This window comes from Puma concolor, chromosome D4, assembly GCF_028749965.1.
Source record: "Puma concolor isolate L17-30 chromosome D4, mPumCon1.1.hap2, whole genome shotgun sequence".
NCBI classification, from domain to species: domain Eukaryota; kingdom Metazoa; phylum Chordata; class Mammalia; order Carnivora; family Felidae; genus Puma; species Puma concolor.
Genome location: NC_141679.1, coordinates 56,674,482 through 56,700,394, shown reverse-complemented (window position 1 = coordinate 56,700,394; position 25,913 = coordinate 56,674,482). Strand labels below are relative to the sequence as shown.

At 40.7% G+C, this 25,913-nt stretch overlaps 1 non-coding gene across 1 annotated transcript; it reads right to left on the bottom strand.

Annotated features, from left to right (window-relative positions):
• Positions 1-17,703: 17,703 nt before the first annotated feature.
• LOC112851699 (U6 spliceosomal RNA) lies at positions 17,704-17,808 on the bottom strand. Its single transcript, XR_003222805.1, has one exon. It is a non-coding gene; the product is annotated as a U6 spliceosomal RNA (small nuclear RNA).
• Positions 17,809-25,913: the final 8,105 nt, after the last annotated feature.

Sequence of the window (25,913 nt, the reverse complement as noted above, 5' to 3'; positions counted from 1 at the left end):
AGTTTCCACTTCCGGCATGAAAGCATGAAGATTTCAGTGGAAACTGGTGAAAATTATTTTAAAACACCAACAACAATATTAAAATCTCTGGAAATGGCTGTAAGAGCTTAAGCAAAGAAACATTTATTAAAGAAAATCTGCTAAAACTCTATATAAACCGTGACAGTCTGTGGTATTTGAGCCAAGATGGGGCGGGGCACCATGGTGGCTCAGTTGGTTAAATGACTCTTGATTTCAGCTCAGGTCATTATCTCACGATTTGTGGGATTGTGGGATCAAGCTTCACATAGGGCTCTGAGCTGACAGTTGGAGCCTGCTTGGGATTGTCTCTCATCTCTCTCTCTGCCCCTCCCCCTGCTCATGTGCTCTCTCTCTCTCTCTCTCTCAAAATAAATAAATAAACATTTTTTAAAAAGAGAGAGAAAGAGGGGCGCCTGGGTGGCTCAGTCAGTTGAGCGTCCAACTTCGGCTCAGGTCATGATCTCACAGGTCATGATCAGTGCAGAGTCTGCTTCAGGTCCTCCGTCCCTCTCTCTCTGCACCTCCCCTGCTGGTGCACTCTCTCTCAAAGATAAATAAATGTTTAAAAAAGAAAGAGAAAAAAATTCACCCTCTGTCCCCCCACTCCCAGCTTAGTGAGACAGAAACTCTTCTCTAAACTGGTACAGCCAAGAACAAAAAGGTCCCCTCATACACCAGCTCCCAATCAAAGGGCTATCTTCTTGGAAGGGACAGCACACCAGCATTTCTCATTCTGCCCCCAGCTATCTGTTGCCAGTGCTAAGGTCTGGGTGAGAGCAGGAAAACAGAGGGGGGGTTCCCTTCTTCTGCCCAGCCACCACTCCTTGGATGTGGTACAGATGAGACTACTGGGACCCAGATTGCCCTTGTGGCTCATGCACAGGGGTTCTGGGCAGAAAGGCAAATGAAGGAGATGTGGGCCTGCTTCCTCCCCTCATCCACCAAGCACTCAGCTTTTAAAGTGGAGATGTCACTCAGAAGTATACCACTGTGCTTGCCCCCAGCACCAGAGTCATGGCTCAGAGATTTTGACAAGGGGAGAAGCAGACTATAGAACTGTGAGTTCCAATCATTCCCCGAAGGAATTGACTTCATTTGCAACCGACTATGGAGAAATTCAATCCTAAAAGCACCCTCAAAAACAGTGGAAGTTGTGGCAAAAGGCTACTGAGAGGGGATTGATAGTTTCATTGACAATATACGCTAAAATATATGCTAGCTATAACGCCAGAGAGAAATAGGGAAAGATATACCTAGAACGATCCCTCCTCAGGGCACCTGGGTGGCTTAGTTAGCTAAGCATCTGACTTTGTCTCAGATCATGATCTCATGGTTTTTGAGTTTGAGCCCCACATTGGGCTCTCTGCTGTTGGCAAGGAGCCCGCTTCAAATTCTCTGTTCCCTTCTCTCCCTGCCCCTCCTCCAGTCATTCTCTCTCTCTCACTCTCTCTCAATAAACAAATAAATAAACTAAAAAAAAAAAAAAATGAAAGAACCATCCCTCCTGGGGTTAGAACACTGACTTCAGAAATTATAACTTCAGGGAGCCCAAATTTGATTGGATTTCTCTGTGAGGCAATTTATGCCCTAGTACTGTTGAAAATACAGCTATCAGTGGACAATTAGTGGAGCTTAATTGCTGTGTGTGATCAGAGAAAGAGATAGTGAAAGAGAACCAAAAAAAGAAAAAAGCAGGGAACAGAAATTGCCTGTGAGAGTAGCCAAATTTGAGATTTAACCAACAAAGACTTCAAAGTGGCCGTTATAAATATGTTTAAAAAACATAACAACACAGAGAAAAATAGCTGATTAAATTTTTGTAGCAAGGAGATTACAAGATGAACTTAGGACATGTTGTGTGGAGAATCAAAGAAGCTTTCAAACACCGATGAAGTTATGTCAAAAGTTCACAGAAGTTGATCTTGAAGGTGTTCCTACCGATCAAGCTAAATCAATTTGAGAACTGAAAAAAATGATAATTGCTACTGAATGAAACACACTAAATCTCTAAAAACCCATACCTGCAAATGGAATTCAAAGAGACAAAGCCAGAAAAAAAATATTTTTCACCTTTTGAAATAGCTACAAATCAAGCAGAAAGAATTAAATATCTTATCTTTTCATTAGGAACCATATTTCATTGAAACTAAATTGCCCGAGGGTCACCTGGCTGGCTCAATCAGTAGTGCATGCAATACCCTTTTTTTTTAATGTTATCTATTTATTTTTTTATGTTTATTTATGATTTTGAGAAATAATAACATAAAAATGTTATTATTTATTTGTGCATGCACGCAGGTGGAGGAGGGACAGAGAGAGAATCTCAAGCAGGCTCTGCAGTACCAATGCAGAGTCTGATGTGAGCCTGAACTCATGAGATCATGACCTGAGCCAAGATCAAGACTGCGAGGTTTGGGGTGCCTGAGTGGCTCAGTTGGTTTAGCATCCGACTTCAGCTCAGGTCATGATCTCACGGTTCGTGGGTTGGAGCCCCGCATTGGGCTCTGTGCTGACAGCTCAGAGCCTGGAGCCTGCTTCAGATTCTGTGTCTCCCTCTGTCTGCCCCTCCCACACTCACACTCTGTCTGTTTCTCTCTCTCTCTCTCAAAAATAAATTAAGAAAAAGAAAAAGAAAAAAAAAAAGACTTGGAGGTTTAACCAGCTGAGCACTCAAGCGCCCTGAGCATGAGACTCCTAATCTCAAGGTTGTGAGTTCAAGCTCCACGTTGGACATGGAGCCTACTTAATTAAAAAAAAAAAAAGAAGAAGAAAAGAAAGAAAGCAAGAAAGAAAAGAAAGAAACTTAATTGCCCAAGTTGAGAAGAGAATATTCTTCTTTATCAAAGATGACTGGCTAATAAAGGTATACATAATGAAAATAGTTGAAAAACTATCATTTTCCAGCACTTAATTAAAAGATTATTAATTGGGGAGGGTGACCTGGATGGCTCAGTTGGTTGAGATCAGACTTCAGCTCAAGTGATGATCTCACATTTCGTGAGTTCAAGCCCCACATCAGGCTCGATGCTGTCACTGCAGAGCTCACTTTGGATCTTCTGTCACCCTCTCTCTCTGTCCCTCCCCTGCTTGCTTGGTCTCTCTCCTCAAAATAAACATTAAAAAATGATTATTAATTGGTACTAATCATTTAGTGAATGGTGAATAGGGAACTGGACATTTGTATGTCCAAAGCAACCCCATTCAGATGACTTCCTGGTGGCAAGGTGAAGAAAAATATAATTTTCCAGTAGAGGGATCAAGCTATCATTTCACTCAGTCCAGTGATTAGCAAGGTCTAACTCTTCATTAATGGTGGTACAAACCAGTCTTATGTATTTCCTTAGGTGGTAGGGGGTAGAAAATACACAACATCACCCATAAAGTATGTTGGTTAAAAATGTTTAACTTGACCTAAGTATCTATCAACAGATTAATGAATAGAGAATAAATGGTATATATATTACATATTTATACATATACATATAATATATATACCATTGAATATTACTCAGCCATAAAAAGAATGGGATCTTGCCATTTGCAATAACATGGATGGACCTAGAAGGTATTATTTTAAGTGAAATAAGTCAGTTGGAGAAAGGCAAGTACTAATTACCTTATGATTTCACTTCTGTGTGGACTCTAAGAAACAAAATAAATGAACAAACAAAACAGAAACAGACTCATAGATTAGGAAACAAACTATTGGTTACCATAGTGGGGATGGCTTAGTGGGGCAAGTGAAAATACAACACAATAAATAAGTCACGGGAATGCAAAGTACAGCATGAAGAATATAGTCAATAATATTATAACAACTTTGTATGGTGACAGATGTTAACTAGACTTATCATAGGGGTCATTTCTTAATGTATAAAAATGTTGAATCACTATGATGTACACCTGAAACTAATACTGTATGGCTATTGTATGTCAATTACACTTAAAATTTAAAAACACTTAATTTGAACTAATCAAGCCTTTACATCTAACCTCTACTTATAGGAAATAGAAGAACAAATTTAATACAGCTCATGAAAGCAATCAGAAAAATCCAATAAATGGGACAATATACAGGTAAACTGGCTCAGGTTCTTTAACAAGTGAGATAATAAAAAGAAAGAAAGGAGAGAACAGAAAGAAAGAGAGAGAGAGGGAGAGATGGAGGAAGGAAGGAAGGAAGGAAGGAAGGAAGGAAGGAAGGAAAGAAAAGAAAAGAAAAGAAAAGAAAAGAAAAGAAAAGAAAAGAAAAGAAAAGAAAAAAGAATGGTTAAAGTGGGGCACCTGGGTGGCTTAGTTTGTTAATCATCGACTCCTGGATTCGGCTCAGGTCATGACGTCAGGATTCATGAGATTGGAGCTGACAGCACAGAGCCTGCTTGGGATTCTCTCTGCCTCTCTCTGCCTCTGTCCCACTTGCACTCTCTCTCTCTCTCCTTCTCTCAAAATAAAAAACTTTTAAAAAATGGTTAAAGTGGTAAATTACAAAATTAAATTTATACTTTTCAAATTATTATTTTAAATTAAATAAAGTACTATGAAAGTATGCAAATTTATCTGAAGTGTGCTCTTGATTAAATTTACTTTTGACCCATATTGTCACTGTAGGTTAATATTCACCATATCTACATGAACTAAAAATTATGAAAGGAAAGCTATAGGTCAACATGTTTTTATTTTGTTTTGTTTTTTTTCAGGCAATCTCTGTTTTTATTCTATTTTAGAGATATAGATCATGTACACAGAGGAATATTTGATGTATTTGTACAGTTTAAAAAATAACAAAATGTACAATAAAATACATTAATAAATAGAACAAAACAATAATTTTGAATACACTTGTATATTCCCCCATAATCTCATCTTCTCCTCTTCAAAATGAAACTATAGTTCAGATTTTTATTATTGCTTTCTAAAATGCTTTTAACCACATAGGTATGTTTTCCTAAGTAATATATTGTTTAGTTTTGCTTTATATAAATACAGTCATACTGTATATATCTTTTTTTTAATTTATTTCTTTTTTTAAAGTCTATTTATTTTAAGAGAGAGAGAGAAAGAAAGCACACGTGTGCAAACTGGGGAGGGGCAGAGACAGAGGGAGAGAGAGAGAAGCAGGCTCCACACTGTTATTGAAGAGCCCAAATCACGGCTTGATCTCACTACTGTGAGACCATGACTTGAGCCGAAACCAAGAATGGGACACTTAATGACTGAACCACCCAGTTGCCCCCACTACTGATTTTTTTTAATTACTAGAATTTATTGAAGAAGTTATTGTATCATGAATTTGATTTCAAAAATTTGTAGTACAAAAGTTGGGATGAATGGCTAGTGCTTTGTGTTTACATGGAAATGAATTGATGAAAATGTCTCAGGGGTGTGATGAAGTTACTGTTCAATAAAAGCATCCTCCCAGGGGAGAAGAACTGAACATATAAAAATTTAAATAAATAAACAAATAAATAATTTGTAGTACAAAATGGTATACAGTGAAAAGTAAGTCTCCTTCCCGCAGACACCCCTGAATCCTCAGAGTTAACTGATGTTATTAATTTTTAAAATTTATTTATTTTGGGGCACCTGGGTGGCTCAGTCGGCTGAGCATCCAACTTCGGCTCAGGTCATGATCTCGCGGTTTGTGAGTTCGAGCCCTGTGTCGGGCTCTGTGCAGACAGCTCAGAGCCTGGAGCCTGCTTCGGATTCTGTGTCTCCCCCTCTCTCTGCCCCTCCCCTGCTCACACTCTGTCTCTCCCTCTCTCTCAGAAATAAATAAAAAAATTTTAGAAAAAATAAAATAAAATAAAATTTATTTATTCTGAGAGAGACAGAGCCCAAGCAGGGAAGGGGCAGTGAGAGATGGAGAGAAAGAGAATTCAAAGCAGGCTCTGCAGTGTCAGCACGGAGCCTGATTTGGGGCTCAGACCCAGGAACCATGAGATCATGACCTGAGCTGAAATGAAGAGTCAACTGAGCCACCCAGGCGTCCCAGATATTATAAATCTCTTATGTAAACTTTATACAAATGAAAGCCTATTACATACAATGTACTGTATTTTTTTCTTTCTGTTTTATTAATTTACATTGTATCATAGAGTCATTACATATTAAGACATTCTACCTTATTCTTTTCTCTCTTTTTTTAATGTTTATGTACTTATTTTGAAAGAGAGAGAGAATGAGCGGGGGAGGGGCAGAGAGAGAGAGGGAGAGAGAGAATCCCAAGCAGGCTCTGCACATTCAGCATAGAGCTGGACTTGGGACTCAAATTCATGAACCATGAAATCATGATCTGAGCCAAAATCAAGATCTGGTCACTTAACTGACTGAGCTACCATACACCCCTCCCCCATTTATTTATTTTTTTTTTAATTTTTTTTTCAACGTTTTTTATTTATTTTTTTGGGACAGAGAGAGACAGAGCATGAACGGGGGAGGGGCAGAGAGAGAGGGAGACACAGAATCGGAAATAGGCTCCAGGCTCTGAGCCATCAGCCCAGAGCCTGACGCGGGGCTCGAACTCACGGACTGCGAGATCGTGACCTGGCTGAAGTCGGACGTTTAACCGACTGCGCCACCCAGGCGCCCCTCCCCCATTTATTTTTAAAGTTTGCTTATTTGAGAGAGAGAGAGAGAGAGAGAGAGCAATAGGTGGAGGGGAAGAGAGAGAGGGAGAAAGAGAGAATCCCAACTAGGGTCCACACTGGCAGTGCAGAGCCTGACTAGGCTCAAAATCACAAACCATGAGTTCATGACCTGAGCCAAAATCAAGAATTGGACACTTGACCAACTGACAGACCCAAGCACCTCTACCTTATTCTTTACGTTTCATAGTATTCCATTTTATTGATGTATCAGAATTCTATCCATTCATTAATTCAACAAGGTTTTTTGTTTGTTTCTTTTTTTGCTATCTATCCACTATGCGCAGAGATGGATGCAAGTAGATGGGGGTGGGAGAACACTTAGGGAACAGCAAATATAAAAAGGTCTAAGACAAGAATATGCTTAACATGAAGGTTCCCCAGGTGGCTCAGTCAGTTGAGCGTCAGACTTCAGCTCAGGTCATGATCTCATAGTTCATGGGATCAAGCCCACGTCAGGCTTTGCACTGACAGCTCAGAGCCTGTTTTGGATTCTCTGTCTCCCTCTCTCTCTGCCCCTTCCCTGCTCATGCTCTCTCTCTCTCGCTCAAAAATAAATAAACATTTTTTTAATAAAAAAAAAAAGAATATGCTTAATATGTTCAAGGAGTAGCAAAGCCAGTGTTGGTGAGAAACAGTGAGGGAAAATGAAAGCGGAAGGGAAGAGATGGAAGAAGTGGCCAGGAGTGATATCATGCAGAGTCTTGTAAGATCATAGAAAGACTTTGATGTTATTTTATTTATTTATTTATTTATTTATTTATTTATTTATTTATTTATTTTTTAGAGACAGAGAACACAAGCAGGGGAGAGGGACAGAGGAGAGGAAGAGACAATCTTAAGCAGGTTCCACACTCAGTACAGAGCCTGAGATAGGGCTTGATTCCACGATCCTGGGATCATGGCCTAAGCCGAAATCAAGAGTCAGATGTTGGGACACTCAGGTCATGATCCCAGGATCATGGGATCAAGCTCCATGTTGGGCTCTGTGCTGAGCATAGAGCCTGCTTAAGATTCTCTCTCTCTCTCTCTCTCTCTCTCTCTCTCTCTCTCTCAGGGTACCTGGGTGGCTCAGTTGGTTAAGCATCCAACTTCGGCTCAGGTCATGATCTCAAGTTTCATGAGTTCAAGCCCTGTATCGGGCTCTGTGCTGACAGCTCAGAACCTGAAGCCTGCTTCAGATTCTGTGTCTCCCTCTCTCTCTGCCCTTCCCCTGCTCACACTCTGTCTCTCTCTCTTCCTCTTGAAAATAAATAAACATTAAAAAAAACAAAAGATTCTCTCTCTCTCTCCCTCTTCCCCTCTCCCCGCCCACTTGTGCTCTCTCTCTAAAATAACTAATTAATTAATCAATTATTTATTAAAAATAGTTATAAAACTGGTAAGATTTGCTGATAGATTTGAAACATTAGCTGGAATCAACCAATGTAGACCTGATTCCAGGCTAAGTACAACAAAAGTCCATAGTTTGGGTTGTCCTGAAGCACTGGAATACTTTATATGTGTTAGTAACATGAGAGTATGAGGGATTGCCGGGAGGAGGTAGGCATGTAAGCGAGAACTAACATTTCTGTATCATCTGTGCGGTAGTGTTCAGACATTGCAAGTAACGGAAACTGATTCTGTCTAATGTGATACAAAAAAAGAAGTCATTGGAAGGAAACACAGGTGCTGACAGTCTTGAAAGAACAGCTGAATCACCAGGCCTTAAACAACACAAGAACCAGATGGCTTCAGGAATCTAGATGACAAGAACTATCGGATGGTGTCTTCAGGTTGCCTCCTGGCGTGAATCAACTCCAACCATTGTCCATCTCTGATTCACCCTTCAAACAATGCAAATTTAGGAATTAATGGTCTGGCTAGCCTCAATTGGGTCATATGCCCACTCAACCAGGACAGAAAGGCGTCTTGACTGACAGATCTACCATTAGAGTATGCCACCGGAGAAAGGTAGTTCCCAAAGGAAAAATCGAAATATGCTACTAGGAAGATGGAAATCCAATACTAGTACTGGCAAAAACAGTAGGTTCCACCACAGCTTAGCATGCATTTGGCATACACATACATTGTCTCATTTATTCATCACAATAACCCTATGTGATAGATTCTAACATCTCTCAGAAAGGCTCAAACAGATTGTGTAATTTATCCAAGCTCGTGAAGCAACTAGGCAGTATAACCAGCATTTGAACTAAGGTCAAAATCTTGCTTTCAAAATCCCTGCCCTTTCTGTTACACCACAATATTCCACTGGGTAGAAGATTAAATTTCTACTATTCCTCACTTTTCCCATGAGTAGAAAGAAGTAACTACTTGCTCTGGGTCTCCTGAGTGGCTTGGCTATCCAAGCTAACAGGTCTGCAGAGTAGCCAGGGCTCTCTTGGAAGTGAGTGGCTAGCTATTCCCTTTATTTCTTCTATCATTGATTAGAAGAGAAGAAGAAAAAGAAATAGTCCGATGAAGTAGATATTAGCCATTTTTCACCCGCTTGATATGTTCCCTTTTTTTGTTTTTGTCTTTGTTATTTATCTTGAAAGAGAGATAGAGAGCAACCAAGGGAGGGGCAGAGAGAGGGAGACAGAATCCCAAGCAGGCTCCACACTATCAGCGCAGAATGCAGGACTAGAACTCACGAACCGTAAGATCATGACCCGAGCCGAAGTCAGGAGTCAGACACTTGACCGACTGAGCCACCCAGGTGCCCCATGTTCCTTTTTTTCTTTTCTTTTCTTTTCTTTTCTTTTCTTTTCTTCTTTTTTTTTTTTTCTTGAGAGAGAGAGAGCGCACTCACAAGAGGGACAGCGGGAGAGAGAGAATTTTAAGCAGGCTCCAAGCTGGGCTTGGAGCCCTGACTCAGGGTTCAGTCCCACAACTCTGATATTATCACCTGAGCTGAAATCAAGAGTGGGACGCTTAACCAACTGAGCCATCCAGGCACCCCTCAAATGCTTAATATGTTCAAAGCATAGTGCTTTATATCCATCTTTGCATTTAATTCCCTTAATAGTCCATAAGATAGACAATATTATTAACCCAAATGTACAGTGAAGGAAACAGGTTTAGAGAATGGAAGTTATTGCCCAGTATAACTGGCTTTCAAGCCTAAGTCCATCTAATTCCAAAACTGGTGTTCTAAACCACTATGCTGCACTGAGTTCTCCTGCCGTGTTTGGACTGAGGCTAGAGGACCTTCACTTTGCCAACCACTCTTGGTGAGAGGAGGTGGTCTGTTTTCTCACTGACATAACAAGGGAGTCAGATTTGCTTACTTCTGAAAGGCCCTTCTAACTCTGATTTCTGCTTCCACTGACAAGACAAAGGGCTGAGTTCTATGTTACACAGAGTTCAATTCTGTGTTATCCAAATTGTTTCCTAAAAACTACCTGAAATTAACATTTGTACAGTGCTTTGCAGAGTACTTCAGACATCAATTCCTCAGAGGATAGAGGTCTTTGCCACTGTACCTCTGGGCCCCAGAAGCAGCCTAGTTATTAGGTGACTGAATGTGACTCTCCTGATTGTAACTCAGGCCAGAAGGTTTACCAGGAAAAGGAGGAGCATTTCCAACTAGTGAGAGCAATTGGAAGGAAAAACTGTGAACTCATGCTGATTCCCTGGGGGCATTACACTCAGAAACAAAATGAATTTCTCATAAAACACAGAAGGAAGGACAAGGTCCTCCTTAATGTACTTTGTGCCCTGACCAACCAGGAACTCTGAACCTGTGGCTTATTCCAGTAAATAAGGGGCTCCCTGGGGTCACCTGGCTAGCTCAGTCCTTAGAGCATGAGACTCTTGACCTTGGGGTTGTGAGTTCTAGTCCTATGTTGGGCCTAGAGATTATTATTGTGGTTTTTTTTAATGTTTATTTACTTTTGAGAGAGAGAGAGGGAGGGGCAGAAAGAGAGGGAGACACAGAATCCAAAGCAGGCTCTAGGCTCCAAGCTGACAGCACAGAGCCCGATGCGGGGCTCAAACTCATGAACCCTAAGATCATGACCTAAACTGAAATCAGACACTTAACCAGCTGAGCCACCCAGGCGCCCCTAGAAATTATTTTTAAAAAAGAGGGACTCTCAGGGTGCTTGGGTGGCTCACTCAGTTAAGCGTCCGGCTTCGGATCAGATCATGATCTCATAGCTGGTGAGTTCAAGCCCCAAGTCGGGCTCTGTGCTGTCAGCTTGGAGCCTGGAGCCTGCTTCGGTTCTGTGTGTCTCTCTCTCTGCCTCTCCTGCACTTGTGCATGCATGCTCAAGGTCTCGCTCTCTCTCTCTCTCTCTCTCTCAAAAATAAACATCAAAAAAATAATTAATAAATAATTTTTAAAAAGGTGGGGTCTCTGGAAGACTGAGAGTGGAGAGGTGGGGGGCAAATGAGTCTTAGAAACGGCTGGGTAGAGTGAACAGTACTGTATAAAAAAGAGAAGTTGAATAAGAAAAGCAGGCCACTTTTTGCAACAAGCAACTCTTTTCCTTTCCTATTCCTCTTGCTGTCATCTTTAGCTCTATATTCTTTCTTCCCCATATGCTTTTTAAATTAAGTTTATTTATTTATTTTGAGAGGGGGAGAAGGGGCAGAGAGACAGAGGGAGAGAGAGAATCCCTATCAGCCTCCATGCTGTCAGCACTCTTCCTCATATTTTGGGGAGACTAGGGAAGAGTAGATGAAGTTGAGGGGAAATTGCTGCTCAATGGCAAAAAAATTAAAAATTAAAAAAAGATACAAGAACTTAAATCAACTTTCTCCTCATTCTAAATGATAAGTAGGAATTGGAAAAATCCAATTTTGCTCATGATTTTTCACTATAGGGAATACATTTTAACCAGATCAATATACTGCCTTTACTAGAATTCTGCTGTAATGTCACTACCTGTATTTAAGTGTAGAAAAAATATTCCCATGCTCACTCTGATGACTCAGCCTTGAATTTAAGTTAGGACTGCAAAAGGAAGATAAAGCTGCAAAAGTTTCCATGGGGGTGGGGAGGTTTCACTTTTTCAGCCAGAGTAGGTTTACACCCACATGCAGCTCTTGGATTTTGGTTAGTGGCCAAGAGGGAGCTGATGTCAAATGGTCCTCTGATGTTTGCCAGTCCCCAGAGTATCAGGGGGCACAGCTGGGTGGGTGGATTTCAGCCTAGAGCTCCATCTCCCAGCCCTCTAAAAAAAGTGATCCCATAGCCAGATGGTAGGGGATGGGGAGTGGGGAAGGCTGGAGAAAGGAAGAATTAGCCAGATTAACACCTGGTTCCTTCACCAGAGCAGGGGCTCATGCATGAAAGCAGGACACAGATGGTCTTCCAAGTAATTAGAGAAATTAAATCCCCAGTATTTTTAATCCCTGTATGGCCAGACTGCTAAAAAAAAAAAAAAAAAAAAAAAAAAGGAAGAAAGGAAGGAAAGGAAGATGTGAAAAGTCCTTTGAATCTTTGCTTGGGCAACGTGTTACATCTTGATATTCCTTTCCAGCAGTAGAATTTCTCATCTTCCTTTTTTACAATACCCTGAATCATGTTTGTTTGTTTGTTTTTAATGTTTATTTATTCATTCTGAGAGACAGAGAGTACAGGGGAGGGCAGAGAGAGGAAGAAGGAGAATCCCAAGTTCTGTGCTGACAGCTGTGGAGCTCAAGGTGGAGTTCAATCCCCAAACCTCGGATCATGACCTAAGCTGAAATCAAGAGTCAGACCTCAACCAACTGAGCCACCTGGTGCCCCTGTTTTGTTTTTTAAGTAATCTTTATGCCCAACATAGGGCTCAAACTCACACCCCATTATCAAGAGTCACATGCTCTTCCTACTGAACACACCAGGTGCCCCCCGGGCCTTTGTGAGTATTGATCACACCACTACAGAGAGTGAATGATGCCCTAACAGTGTGATAGAGGGGAAAGATTGGGTGGCAATTGGTAAGGTTTTAGTCCTGCCTCTGCCAGTAATTTGCTGTGTGTCTTTTGCAACTTGCCTTACCTCATTAAACCTTACATTCCTCTTTATTTTTTTTTAACTTTTTAATGTTTGTTTATTTATTTATTTTTGAGAAAGAGACACACACACAGAGCACAAGCAGGGGAGGAGCAGAGAGAGAGGGAGACGCAGAATCCAAAGCAGGCTCCAGGCTCTGAACTGTCAGCACAGAGCCCGATGCGGGGCTCGAACTCACGAACCTCAAGATCACGCCCTGAGCCAAAACTGGATGCTTAACTGACTGAGCCACCCAGGTGGCCCAAATTCTTCCTCTTATGAATGGGGGTAATACTGTTTGGTTCTCAGAGTGTTTGAAAGGCTGAAACAGAAAAGTGCTGTGATATTTCGAAAAGCATAAAGTATTACAAAATAGAATAAAATATGATTTTATTCATCTTCTCTTCTAATCATTCTTTTTTATTTTATTTTTTAATTTATTTATTTTTGAGAGAGCGAGTGAGCACAAGTGGGGGAGGGACAGAGAGAGAAGAGAGAGAATCCCAAGCAGGCTTCTACTGCCAGTGTGGAGACCGACCCAGGGCTCAAATCTGTAAACCACGAGATCATGACCTGAGCCGAAACCAAAAGCTGGACACTCACCCAAATGAGCCACCCAGGCGTCCCGTTGTTCTTTTATATTTTAAATGTATAAATGAGTCCCTCACCCTAGATCCTTACTCCCAACAAGGAAGTTGAACTGGATCATGCAATGATTTCGGAAGGCACCAAGCATGAACTGAAATTGATCTGAAAAGACATAGATAATAGGGCCATGATTTAACAGGTTTCACGGGGGGCATGTGTTCACTCATTCACACAACAAGTAAGGCAGAAGTGGAGGTGTTCTTTTCTGCTGCTACAGCAGATTGTAAAGGCCTCTGGCCAGCTGCTTTATCTAACTACCATGCTGAACAATCGGTTGGTGCCGGGTAGGGAAAAAGTAGTTGTTACTCTGCTTTTTGTGCAGGCATAGGGATGCTGGTTTGGAAGATTTTTAAAAACATCTCCAGTTGCTTGGAAGCATCATTCACAAGTTAAAATATAGCAAGTAGTTGGGTTTTTCAGACTAGCAAATATACATATATATATATATACACACACACACACACACACACACACACACAAATACACAAAGATTTATTTATTTAAGTAATCTCTACACCCAACGTGGAGCTCAAACTCACGATGCCAAGGTCAAGAGTAGCACACTTCACCAATTCACCAACTTAGCCAGTCATGTACCGCACAGTAGTAAATATTTAGTTTAATTAAATTTTATTTTATTATTATTATTTTAATTTTAACTAGGCTCCACACCCAACATGGGGCTTGAACTCACAACCCTGAGATCAAGAGTCACATGCTCTGCCAACTGAGCCAGCCAGGCACTTCTAGCAAATTTTTTTTTTTTTTGATGAAAAAAAGTTTATTTATGTTGAGAGAGAGAGAGCAAGCAAGGGAGGAGTAGAGAGAGAGGGAGAGAGAAAATCCCAAGTAGGCCCCACACCCAGCGCAAAGCCTGACACACCCAACGCAAAGCTCGATCTCAAGAACTGTGAGATCATAACCTGAGCTGAAATCAAGATTTGGATGCTTAACTGACTGAGCAACCTAGGCTCAGTCCCCCCCTAGAGCCCCCTAGAGGGCCCCTAGAGGGGGCTCTAGCAAATATTTTAAACATTAGTAATAGTCAGTGTTAGCTAGGATGTGAGAAAATGGACACTCTCACAAGCAAAGTGTAAATTAGTAGAATCTTTGTAGGATGACGTAGCCATAACCGTTCCACTCCACCTCAAATTTCACAACAGAATCAGGCTATAGATGGGAAGAGGGATATCCCTTGATGCTGAAAGTCCATTTTATTATAGTTCTTAACATATTTAAAGCATTTTATAATTTTATATGCAATCCGATATAATTTAATAATATGTATATAATCATATATCCATTTGACAGATAAAGAAACCAAGGTTCAGATTTATCCCTCTGATTTGTTCAGAGTCTCACTGTTAACAAGTGGTGGAGGCAGGATTAAGACCCTTAAACTCCAGGTGGTACCCTTTTCCTAAACAACGAGATGGGCAGAATACAAAGGAAGGACCTCTTTGCTACAATGGACCAACAATAGTTTCTGGAATAAATAAATGTTTTTAAAAAGAAACATTTGGGTAGGCATACCATATGCCAAACGATCACTCAGGGAGTTGAGAAATGGTTTTGATGTCCCCTGTGGATTGTAAAAATGTGTTTGGTTGAAAGTAACAGAAACTCTACTCAAACTGCAGGAGAGTCCCAGACAGAGTCATCAGGGATGGTTTCTATCTCTTGGTTCTGTTTTCCTCAGTGTTGACTATATTCTTAGATAGGCTTCCCCCATGGGACGGCAAACTGATTCCAGCATCTCCAACCTTACATTGTTCTAGTATAATAACCCCTGCATTTGAAAGCCTTTTCCCCAATACCTCCAGTTTTGGCCAAAACTAGATTATGTATCCAATCCTAGAGTCAAATGGCTGGGTCAGCTCCAGGCCAAACCATGTGAACTAAAATTAAGAGTAAAATCAGAATTCTGTTACCAAAAGCACAGCTACTGTGAAGATCAAAATAATACTTGGAATACCCTGTAAGGTAATGTGGAAAAGTTAGAAGTTTTGATGAAAAAAAAAAAGTTTTGATGGAAAAAGGACATAAGGCATTTGTGATTTCCACATTGAAAACTTCTTCAAATTCTGGGGCTCCTATGTGGCTCGTTTGGTTAAGTGTCTGACTTCGGCTCAGGTCATGAACTCACAGTTTGTGAATTTGAGCCCTGCATTGGTCTCTGTGCTGACAGCTCAGAGCCTGGAGCCTGCTTTGGATTCTGTGTCTCCCTTGTTCTCTGCCCCTCCCCCACTCCTGCTCTGTCTCTGTCTCTCTCTCTCTGTATCTCAAAAATAAATAAATATTTTCAAAAAAAATTTTTAAAGACTTCTTCAAATTCTCTTTTATGGAAGGAGAGAAGGCTTCCCAGGAGCAAGACAGCTCCTTTATTCCCCACAAATCTGATTGTACTAGGAAGGCAATGCCCGCTGCTCACCGTGACAAGGGAGAGGTGCCTGTCTACTGCCTGGCCAGATGCCTACTGCCTCACTGTATTCTGAGGAGAGCTTCTGAGGGAGGAAATGGTTTCCATCCTTAAGGCTATTTTACTGGCAGCTGGAATTAGCAGGAAAAATACAGAAGATATGAGTTCATTAGTATGTCTAGAGCTAGAAATCTGGAACCAGTGGGATATGAAAGAGCAAAGGTGTGTATATGTAAACATTTATGTATAACTATAACAAAAGGAGAATGGATTAGAAGAAAGGAAGTGAAGGCAAAAGAGAGAAGAAAAAAGAGACAGTTTGGTTTTCTAAGTAGGTTTTGTATTCTCATTGTCTTTCTTCCCTTCTTCCTCCTTTTCTTTTTTTTTTAATTTTTTTTTTAACGTTTATTTATTTTTCAGACAGAGAGAGACAGAGCATGAACGGGGGAGGGGCAGAGAGAGAGGGAGACAGAATCAGAAGCAGGCTCCAGGCTCTGAGCCATCAGCCCAGAGCCCGACGCGGGGCTCGAACTCACGGACTGCGAGATCATGACGCGGGCTGAAGTCGGACGCTTAACCGACTGAGCCACCCAGGCGCCCCATCCTCCTTTTCTTAGTTAGCATATTGACTAGACAGAGACAGAAGTATCAGTGGCTCAATCAAGGTGAAAATTTCTTTCTTTCACAGGTAAAAGTCTGAGTTGATAAACCATGAAAACTGGTCAGGTGAGAGGCTCTGCTCCCCAAGGTCCTCCTCAGACTCAGTTCTGTCCATCTTTTTACCCTACCCATGGTATTAGCATTCTCATCCACAAGGTCAAAATTGACTCACCATTACTACATCTCAAAGAGAGGAAGAGAAGGGTTAGCAGCTTCCTATTAAATGTGTGACCTGAGAGTTGCCAAGATCATTTCAGCTGGCTTCCCTTTTGGCTAGAAGGTAGTCACGTTGTCCTACCCAGCTACAAAAGAAGTTAAAAACGTAGTAGAGTTGGGGCACTTGGCTGGCTCAGACAATGGAGCATGCAACTCTTGATCTCAAGGTTGTAAGTTCAAGCACCATGTTGGGTGTAGAGATTACTTAAAAATAAGATTTTTTTAAAAAAAATATGGTATAGCTGACAGCCAAGCACCCAACTAAGCTTAGGGGAATCCATTACCAACTGAAAGATGGGCATATTGGGGAACAATCACTGTCCTTTACCCTTCCAATCAAAGCCAGTTTCTACCCATTGTTCCCCCTTGAAACTCTTCACATCCTTCAAGAATTAGCTTATGTGACCTCTTTTAAGAAGCCTTACCAGGGGCACCTGGGTGGCTCAGTCAGTTAAGTGTCCAACTCTTTATCTCAGCTCAGGTCTTTTTTTTTTTTTTTTTAATGTTTTTATTTATTTTTGAGACAGAGAAAGACAGCATGAGCACGGGAGAAGCATAGAGAGAGGGAGACACAGAATCCGAAGCAGGCTCCAGGCTCTGAGCTGTCAGCACAGAGCCCAACGTGGGGCTCGACCTCACAGACTGTGAGATCATGACCCAAACTGAAGTCAGACGCTTAACTGACTGAGCCACCCAGGCGCCCCTCAGCTCAGGTCTTGATCTCAGGGTCATGAGTTCAAGCCCCATGTTGGGCTCTGAGCTGAATGGGGAGCCTACTTAATAAAATAAAATATATGCCATTCCAGATCCTCTTGTTCCACTGAGTTCCCATAATTCCTTAGACTCTATGGTATTTTAGTTAGATGGGTTCTCCTACTAGTCTATGAGTTCCTTGAGGGCAAGGATAAGGTCCAAGTCAGATCTCTGCCAACCACCACACCTACCACACAATAGGGCCTAAAAAATGATTACTAAATTACTGAAACTTCTTCTCTTTTATGGACCTTTTGCGAGTAAGCTGGAAATCTTAGCATGTTGAAAAATTAGAAACCCCTAAATTCTTCAGTGTCTACTTCCTAAAAGCAAGGATTTTCTTCCACATAACCACATTTTTTTTCTTCTTTATTGTTTTAAATATGGAACACCACAAGTTTGTGTGTCATCCTTGCGCAGGAGCTGTGTTAATCTTCTCTGTATCCTTCCCCTTTTAGTATAGGTACTGCAGAAGCGAGCACTACATAACCACATTTTTAAATTATAATTTGACAGAGATCTCCTTAAATGCCTAGAGGAAAGGAAAGAAGTGAGGGAGGAAAAACAAAAAAAAGGAGTAGATTAGAAAAAGAATCTCCAGGTCTTTGGAGTAACCTGTGTTTGGATCACTCCTTCCTTCAGGCTTAGCCAGGTTGTTTACAACTCTGCCTTAACTTCCACTTCCTGCTTGCCCTGAGCCTAAAGATCAGCTAAACGTGAAAGCTTATGGTCATCTCAGTTCTCTTAGCATGTGTTCTTCTTTCCCCATGCATGTGGCTTTCTAGATTCCCCAGTATACCCAGGAACCTTTCAAAGCCCTTGTCTTATCTCCTACTAAACTCTCACTCCCTGGACTTTGTTCCCATGCTTTTGGTGTGTCTATTGTTCACCCAGCTGTTATTTTCTGCCCAGGCAGCAACAGCTTGTTCACTTGCCTTTCAATGCTTTTAGGAAAAGTCCTCTGTTGTGCCATCATAGAATTCCAAATTAGGTAAAACAAAGGGAAGCCCATTGCATCAGTCCTTCAGGAAAACCCCGGAGAGCTCAAATAGACAAATTCTATCCCTTTGGAACAAGGTCCACTCTGCTTCTGAAAGAAGCAGCTACCCACACAAAGATGGCAGGAACATGGGCTGCCATCTTTTTGAAAAATAATTTTTTTTAATGTTTATTTATTTTTGAAAGAGAGAGAGAGAGAGCAGGGGAAGAGCAGAGAGAGAAGGAGACACACAGAATCCAAAGCAGGCTCCAGAATCTGAGCTGTCAGCACAGAGCCTGATGCAGGACTCAAACTCAGAAACCATGAGATCATGACCTGAGCTGAAGTCGGACACTCAACTGACTGAGCCACCCAGGAGCCCCATGGGCTGCCATCTTTAAGACTGCTGCTACACCTAGGGGCACCTGGGTGGCTCACTCAGTTAAGCATCAATCTCCTGATTTCGGCTCAGGTCATGATCTCACGGTTTGTGAGTTCGAGCCCTGCATCAAGCTCTGAGCTGACAGCTCGGAGCCTGCTTGTGATTCTCTTTCTTTCCCTCTCTCTCTTCCCATCCTCTGCTCGACTCTGTCTCTGTTTCAAAATAAATAAATAAACTTAAAAAAAAAAAAAAAGACTGCCACTACATCAGTGAGTAGGGTGGAGCTAGGGTAAGTTAAAATACCACAAAGATCTCCTACTAAGTTTCAGTGGACTTTCTCTTGGCTAAACATTAACTCGGTTGCTGCAAACTTTGACTATCTCCCAAAGTTCTGGTAAGGCTGAAACAGTTGTGGTCAAGTTTTTTCAGTGTTTCTGAGGAGGAATGGATCCCCTTCTCTGCTATTTTCCCTGATGCCACTCTTATCTTCTATGCCTTTTTCTTGTACTTAATCTTTACATTTTTGTGCTATTCTTCAGGTAAATTCCTTAGAACCATCTTCTAATTCATTAATTCTCTCTTTGACTGTGTCCATTTATAATAGTGTATCTTGTAGATAAGGGCACCTGGGTGTCTCAGTTGGTTAAGACTCTGACTTTGGCTCAGGTCATGATCTGCAGTTCATAGGTTCAAGCCCTGTGTTGGGCTCTGTGCTGACAGCTCAAAGCCTGGAGCCTGCTTCAGATTCTGTGTCTCCTTCTATCCCTGCCCCTTCCCAGTGCACACTCATCTCTTCCTCTCTCAAAAATAAATAAACTTTAAAAAATGTTTTTAAAGATAGTGTATCTTGGGGCGCCTGGGTGGCTCAGTTGGTTGGGCGTCCGACTTTGGCTCAGGTCATGATCTCACACTCCGTGAGTTTGAGCCCTGCATCGGGCTCTGTGCTGACAGCTCAGAGCCTGGAGCCTGCTTTGGATTCTGTGTCTCCCTCTCTCTCTGTCCCTACCCTGCTCATGCTCTGTCTCTCTCTGTCTCAAAGATAAATAAAAACATTTTTAAAAATTAAAGAAAAAAAAGATGGTGTATCTTGTTTACTGAGATTTTTCCACCCCGGTAGTATAACAGATAGAAACTTAGCATGTCTAATTCCATATTGCTTCTATTTCCTTTGCTGTTATGATCTATAGTTTAGAAACTTCTGCTTAGCCCTGCACATAGACGTGTTACAGCTAAAGTTTCCCAAAACTGTTTTTTACCCAAAACCTACCTCACCCAAGGAGATAAGGAAGTACATACAGAAATGATTATGCTATATTTAAAATTTATAGGAATAATGTGTCCAGATTCCTGTATACAAAGATCAACTGACCAAGGACAAAGAAGTTTACCTGACTTTTCACAGAGTACCTGAGTGGCTCAGTTGATTGAGCTTTTGACTTTGGCTCCAGTCATGATTTCATGGTTAATGGGTTCAAGCCCCACATTGGGCTTGCTGCTGTCAGTGCAGAGCCCACTCCAGATCCTCTGTCGCCCTCTCTCTGCCCCTCCCTTGCTCATGAGTACTCTCTCTCTCAAAAATAAACATTGGAAAAAAAAAAAAAAGAAGTTACATGACTTTTCTCAGAGGTCTACAGACATCAATCACAACTTTTGACTTCAACACCCCCCTCCCCACTTCTCCCTTTTGCTAACATAAAAGAGGCTTGAATTTCATGCTGAGGGGAGATGGTCCTTTGGGACAATAGTCATCATCTTCTCAGTTTGCTGGTTTTCCAAGTAAAGTTGTTTTCCTTACCCTAACATCTTGCTTTTCAACTTACAAGCCTGTCATGCAGCAAGCAAAATGAACTTGGACCCAGTTACAACAGCTATACTTTTCCATTTTAGGAAATCTTTCTCCAAATTTCTAATTGACTCATTTATTTTTTTTTAAACTTTCCATTTAAAAAAATTTTTTAAGTTTATTTTTTTAGTAATCTCTCCTCCCCATGTGGACTCCTCCCAATCAAACTCATGATTCTGAGATCAAGAATCACATGTTCTTCTGACTGAGTCATCCAGGTGTCCCTAAACTTTCCATTTTTCATTTTTTTAAGATTTTTTTTATTTTTAAGTAATTTCTACACCCAGCATGGGGCTTAAATTTACAACCCCAAGATCAAGAGTCACACACTCCACCAACTGAGCCAGCCAGGCACCCCAAATTTTCCATTTTTCAATAATCTTAGATTTATATAAGTTAGGAGGTAATACAGAGGGGTGCCTGGGTGGCTCAGTCAGTTAAGCTTCCAACTCTTGATTTTGGCTCAGGTCATGATCTCATAGTTCATGAGTTCAAGCCCTGCGTTGGGTTCCATGCTGACAGTGCAGAGCCTGTTTGGGATTCTCTCTCTCTCTCCCCCTGACACACTCTCTCTCTCTTTCTCTTTCTCTCTCAAAATAAATAAATAAACTTAAAAAGAAAAAAGATAATATAGAGAATTCCTCTGTATTCTTCACCTAGTTTCCCTTAAGGTTAACATCTCACATAACTATAGTATGTTTATCAAAACTCAGAAACTAACATTGATACAATACTAATAATTTTATTCAGGTTGCCTCATTTTCTTCACTAATGTCCTTTTCATATTCAGAATCCAATCCAAAATACCACATGACATCTAATTGTCAAGTCTCTTTAGTCTCCTCCAATCTGTGACTGTTTCTCAGTCTTTTTTTTTAATTTAACTTTATTTTTTATTTTTTAAAATTTACATCCAAATTAGTTAGTATATAGTGAAGCAATGATTTCAGTAGATTCCTTAATGCCCCTTACCCATTTAGCCCACCCCCCTCCCACAACTCCTCCAGCAACCCTCAGTTTGTTCTCCATATTTATGAGTCTCTTCTGTTTTGTCCCCCTCCTTGTTTTTATATTATTTTTGTTTCCCTTCCCTTATGTTCACCTGTTTTGTCTCTTAAAGTCCTCATATGAGTGAAGTCATATGATTTTTGTCTTTCTCTGACTAATTTCACTTAGCATAATACCCTCCAGTTCCATTCACATAGTTGCAAATGGCAAGGTTTCATTCTTTTTGATTGCTGAGTAATACTCCATTGTACATATATACCACATTTTCTTTATCCATTCATCCATCAGTGGACATTTGGGCTCTTTCCCTACTTTGGCTATTGCTGTTAGTGCTGCTTTAAACACGGGGGTGCATGTGTCCCTTCGAAACAGCACACCTGTATCCCTTGGATTAATGCCTAGTAGTGCAATTGCTGGGCCGTAGGGTAGTTCTATTTTTAGCTTTTTGAGAAACCTCCATACTGTTTTCCAGAGTGGCTGCACCAGCGTGCATCCCCACCAACAATGCAAAAGAGATCCTCTTTCTCCGCATCCTCACCAACATCGGTTGTTGCCTGAGTTCTTAATGTTACGTTTCTCAGTCTTTCTTGGTCTTTCATGACCTTGGCACTTTTGGTTTTTTGTTTGTTTTTGTGTGTGTGTATTTTTGTTTTGTTTTGTTTTTTGAGAGAGAGAGAGAGGGCGCAAGTGAACAAGAGGGAGAGAGAAAGAGAAGCCGGGCTTTTCCCACTGGAGCTAGAGTTCGCCTGATGTGGGACTCAAACTCATGAACCGTGAGATCATAACCTGAGCCAAAGTCAGATGTTCAACAGACTGAGACACCCAGGTGACCAACCTTGGCACTTTTGAAGAGTATCGGGCAGATATGTTGTAGAATGCCTAGAATGTCCCTCAATTTAGATTTTTTCTGATGTTTTCTCATTATTAAACTAGAGTTACAGATTTTAGGAAAGATGCCACAGAGGTGAAGTGCCCTTTGTATTACATCACATGGAGGAGTATATAATGTCAATCTGACTTAATATTATTAAAGTTAACCTTGATCATTTAATTTAGGTGGTTACTGCCAGGTTTCTCTACTGTAAAGTTATATTTTTCCTTTTCCATATTCTATGCATCAGAAGTGAGTCACTAAGTCCAGCCTATACTCAAGGAAAGGAAAATTAATCTCCACCTCCTGGAAGGAGGAGTATCAAAGAATGTGTGTTCTTTTTTTTTTTTTTTTTTTTAATTTGAGAGAGACAGAGAGAGAGAGACAGCAGGAGTGGGGACAGGGGCAGAGGGAGAGAGAGAGAGAATCTTAAGCAAGCTCCACATTGAGCGCTGAGCCTGATACTGGACTTGATCCTGAGATGCTGGGATCATGACCTAAGCAGAAACCAAGAATCAGATGCTCAACTGATTGAGCCACTCAGGTGCCCTAAAAGAACATTCTTTAAAAGATTTATTTAACATAAGTATGCATTAGATCCTCAAAGGAATAAAGGAAGAATAAGAAATTGTATAAAGTATAAAAAGAATAAAACATTATGAAATGAAAACAGGCAAAAATAAAATAAGAACAGGTATACATAAAAATCAGTCAATGTGAGGACATATGTTAAAACTACCACAGTAACTAGGACACCTGGGTGGCTCAGTCAGTTAAGCGTCAGACTCTTAATCTTGTTCAGGTCATGATCTCACAGTTTCTGAGTTCAAGCCCCACATCTGGCTCTGCCCTGATGGTGTGGAGCCTGCTTGGGATTCTCTCTCTTTCCCTCTGTCCCTTCCCCCCACCCCATTAAAAATTTGTTGTTTTACTTTCCTTTATATGGAATGAATTATTCTTCTGATTATGGACTTTTGGGTGAGGGGGCATCTGAGCATCTGACTTTTTTTTTTTTAATTTTTTTTTTAACGTTTATTTATTTTTGAGACAGGGATTGACAGAGTATGAATGGGGGAGGATCAGAGAGAGAGGGAGACACAGAATCTGAAACAGGCTCCAGGCTCTGAGCTGTCAGCACAGAGCCCGACGCGGGGCTCGAACTCACAAGCTGTGAGATCATGACCTGAGCTGAAGTCGGACGCTTAACCGACTGAGACACCCAGGCGCCCCGCATCTGACTTTTCTACAATGAGTTCTACTAAAGAGTTTAGGAAATCTACTTATAAACTCATTTTGGAGTGGGAAGTTTTGCTCTTTTGTTTCATTTTGTTTTGTTTTTGTTCTCATTGCTCCCACTCTTCCTTATGTAGAGTTACAGAACTCTAGTCCCAGGCAGGAGAGGGCAGCAGCTTGTTTCAGCTCCTCACCTTAGCTTCCTCACCTTAGTCCCTAGTTTCTAGCAGTGAGACTGGCTCCTGTTCACTGCTTTGGAGCACTTCTAATCAAGGTTTGGTCTTTCTGGTGACCAGTCACCATCCAGGAGCCCACCAAGAATCACCTCATTAAAACCAAACACACAGGGGCGCCTGAGTGGCTCAGTCGGTTAAGTGTCCGACTTCAGCTCAGGTCATGATCTCATGGTTCATGGGTTCAAGCCCCGCATCTGGCTCTGTGCTGCCAGCTCAGAGCCTGGAGCGCTTCAGATTCGGTATCTCCCTCTCTCTCTCTGCCTGTTCCCTGCTTGTGCTCTCTCTCTCTCTCTCTCTCTCTCTCAAAAAATAAATAAACATTAAAAAAATTAAAAAAAAAACACACACTGTGGGGCACTTGGCTGGCTCAGTCAGGAGAGGATATGATTCTCAATCTCAGGGTTATGAGTTCAAGTTCCACAGTTAGGTGTAGAGATTACTTAGAAAGAAAAAAGACACTGCTATCATCTAGGAAATTCCAAAGGATTCACAAACTCTGTTAAGAACTAGAGTCAAAGACCAAATATTAGAAGAAAAGATATTCCTTGTGCTCCTATCACTAGGAAACTACAAAGGTTTCAGGAGGTATGTGCTAGGAAGTAGGGACAGAGACCAAATAAATATATTTTCTATTATGTCATACAATTATTTTGCAATATATATGTATATCAAACCATCATGGTGTACACCCTAAACTTACACAGCGTTTTATGTCAATTATATCTCCATTAAGGTAGAAAAAAATTTTGTTTCTACAATCAGTTGACTTTAAGTAAAGGAGATGATCCTTCATAATGTGGGTAGGCCTCGTGCAACCAGTTAAAAGACTTTAAGAGCAAATCAGGTATTCCTGAGGAAGAAGAAATCCTGCCTCAAGACCACAACACCAGCTCTTGCCTGAGAATTTCCAGCCTGCCCTACCGATTTTACATTTGCCAGCCTCCACAATCAGGTAAGTCAATTCTTTGGAATAAATTTCTCCCTCTTTTTCTTTCTCTGTCTCTATCTCTGTCTCTCTGATACATATGTATATGTATCATTTCTCTGATATGTATATATCAGAAGGATTTATATATATCCTCCTTCTGGTCTTTTTCTCTAGAGAACACTACCTGATAACAGACTAAAATCTAACAATAATGAAATAATTAATAAATTATGGTATATTCTTTGATTGAATTATTTTTCAGCATTTAAAAATCATGTTTTCAAAAGATATATAAATAACATGGGGACATTTTCAAAATATTATGTTAAGTTAAAGCAATAGAAGAAATTAAATCTGCAATTTTATTTAAAAAAAATAAGCACACCCATAGATGGAAAGAATATAGATATACATACATAATCAAGGAAAATCACAAAAACATTTATTGCATTTATTTCTTTTTGCATTTCTTTTTTTCAACGTTTATTTATTTTTGAGAGAGACAGTGCAAGCAGGGGAGGGGAAGAGAGAGGGAGACAGAGGATCTGAAGCGGGCTCTGTGCTGATAGCAGAGACCCCCATGCGGACTCAAACTCATGAACCACAAGATCATGAACTGAGCTGAAGTCAGATACTCAACTGAGTGAGCCTCCCCAGGTGCTCCTCTTGATAATGGTTTTAAAAATATTTTCTGGGCATCTGTTATTGATGTTATCAGAACAAAAATGTTATTCTGTAATTGCCTAATGATAAGAAAATCTTTGTTCCACTTTGTAAGCCGTGTTATTTTTCTATCATTAGTTGATACCCATATGTTTGTTTTTATGCTAATCTTGCCTTGCATTTGAGTCAATAGATATAACTGGTAGAAAGTTCTTCAACAAAATTTGTACATAATCTACTTCTACAATTCTTATATTTCGCAATTAGGCATTTACAAAACGCATGAAGGAAATAGAATGACACCATAAGATATATATTTTAATTAGCTATTTTTTCCCATCTTTTTCCAAATAAATTACTTGAGCTTAGAGGGGCGCCTTGCGGCTCTTGATCTCATGGTCGTGAGTTCAAGTTGGGTATGGAGCCTAATTTTTTAAAAATTAC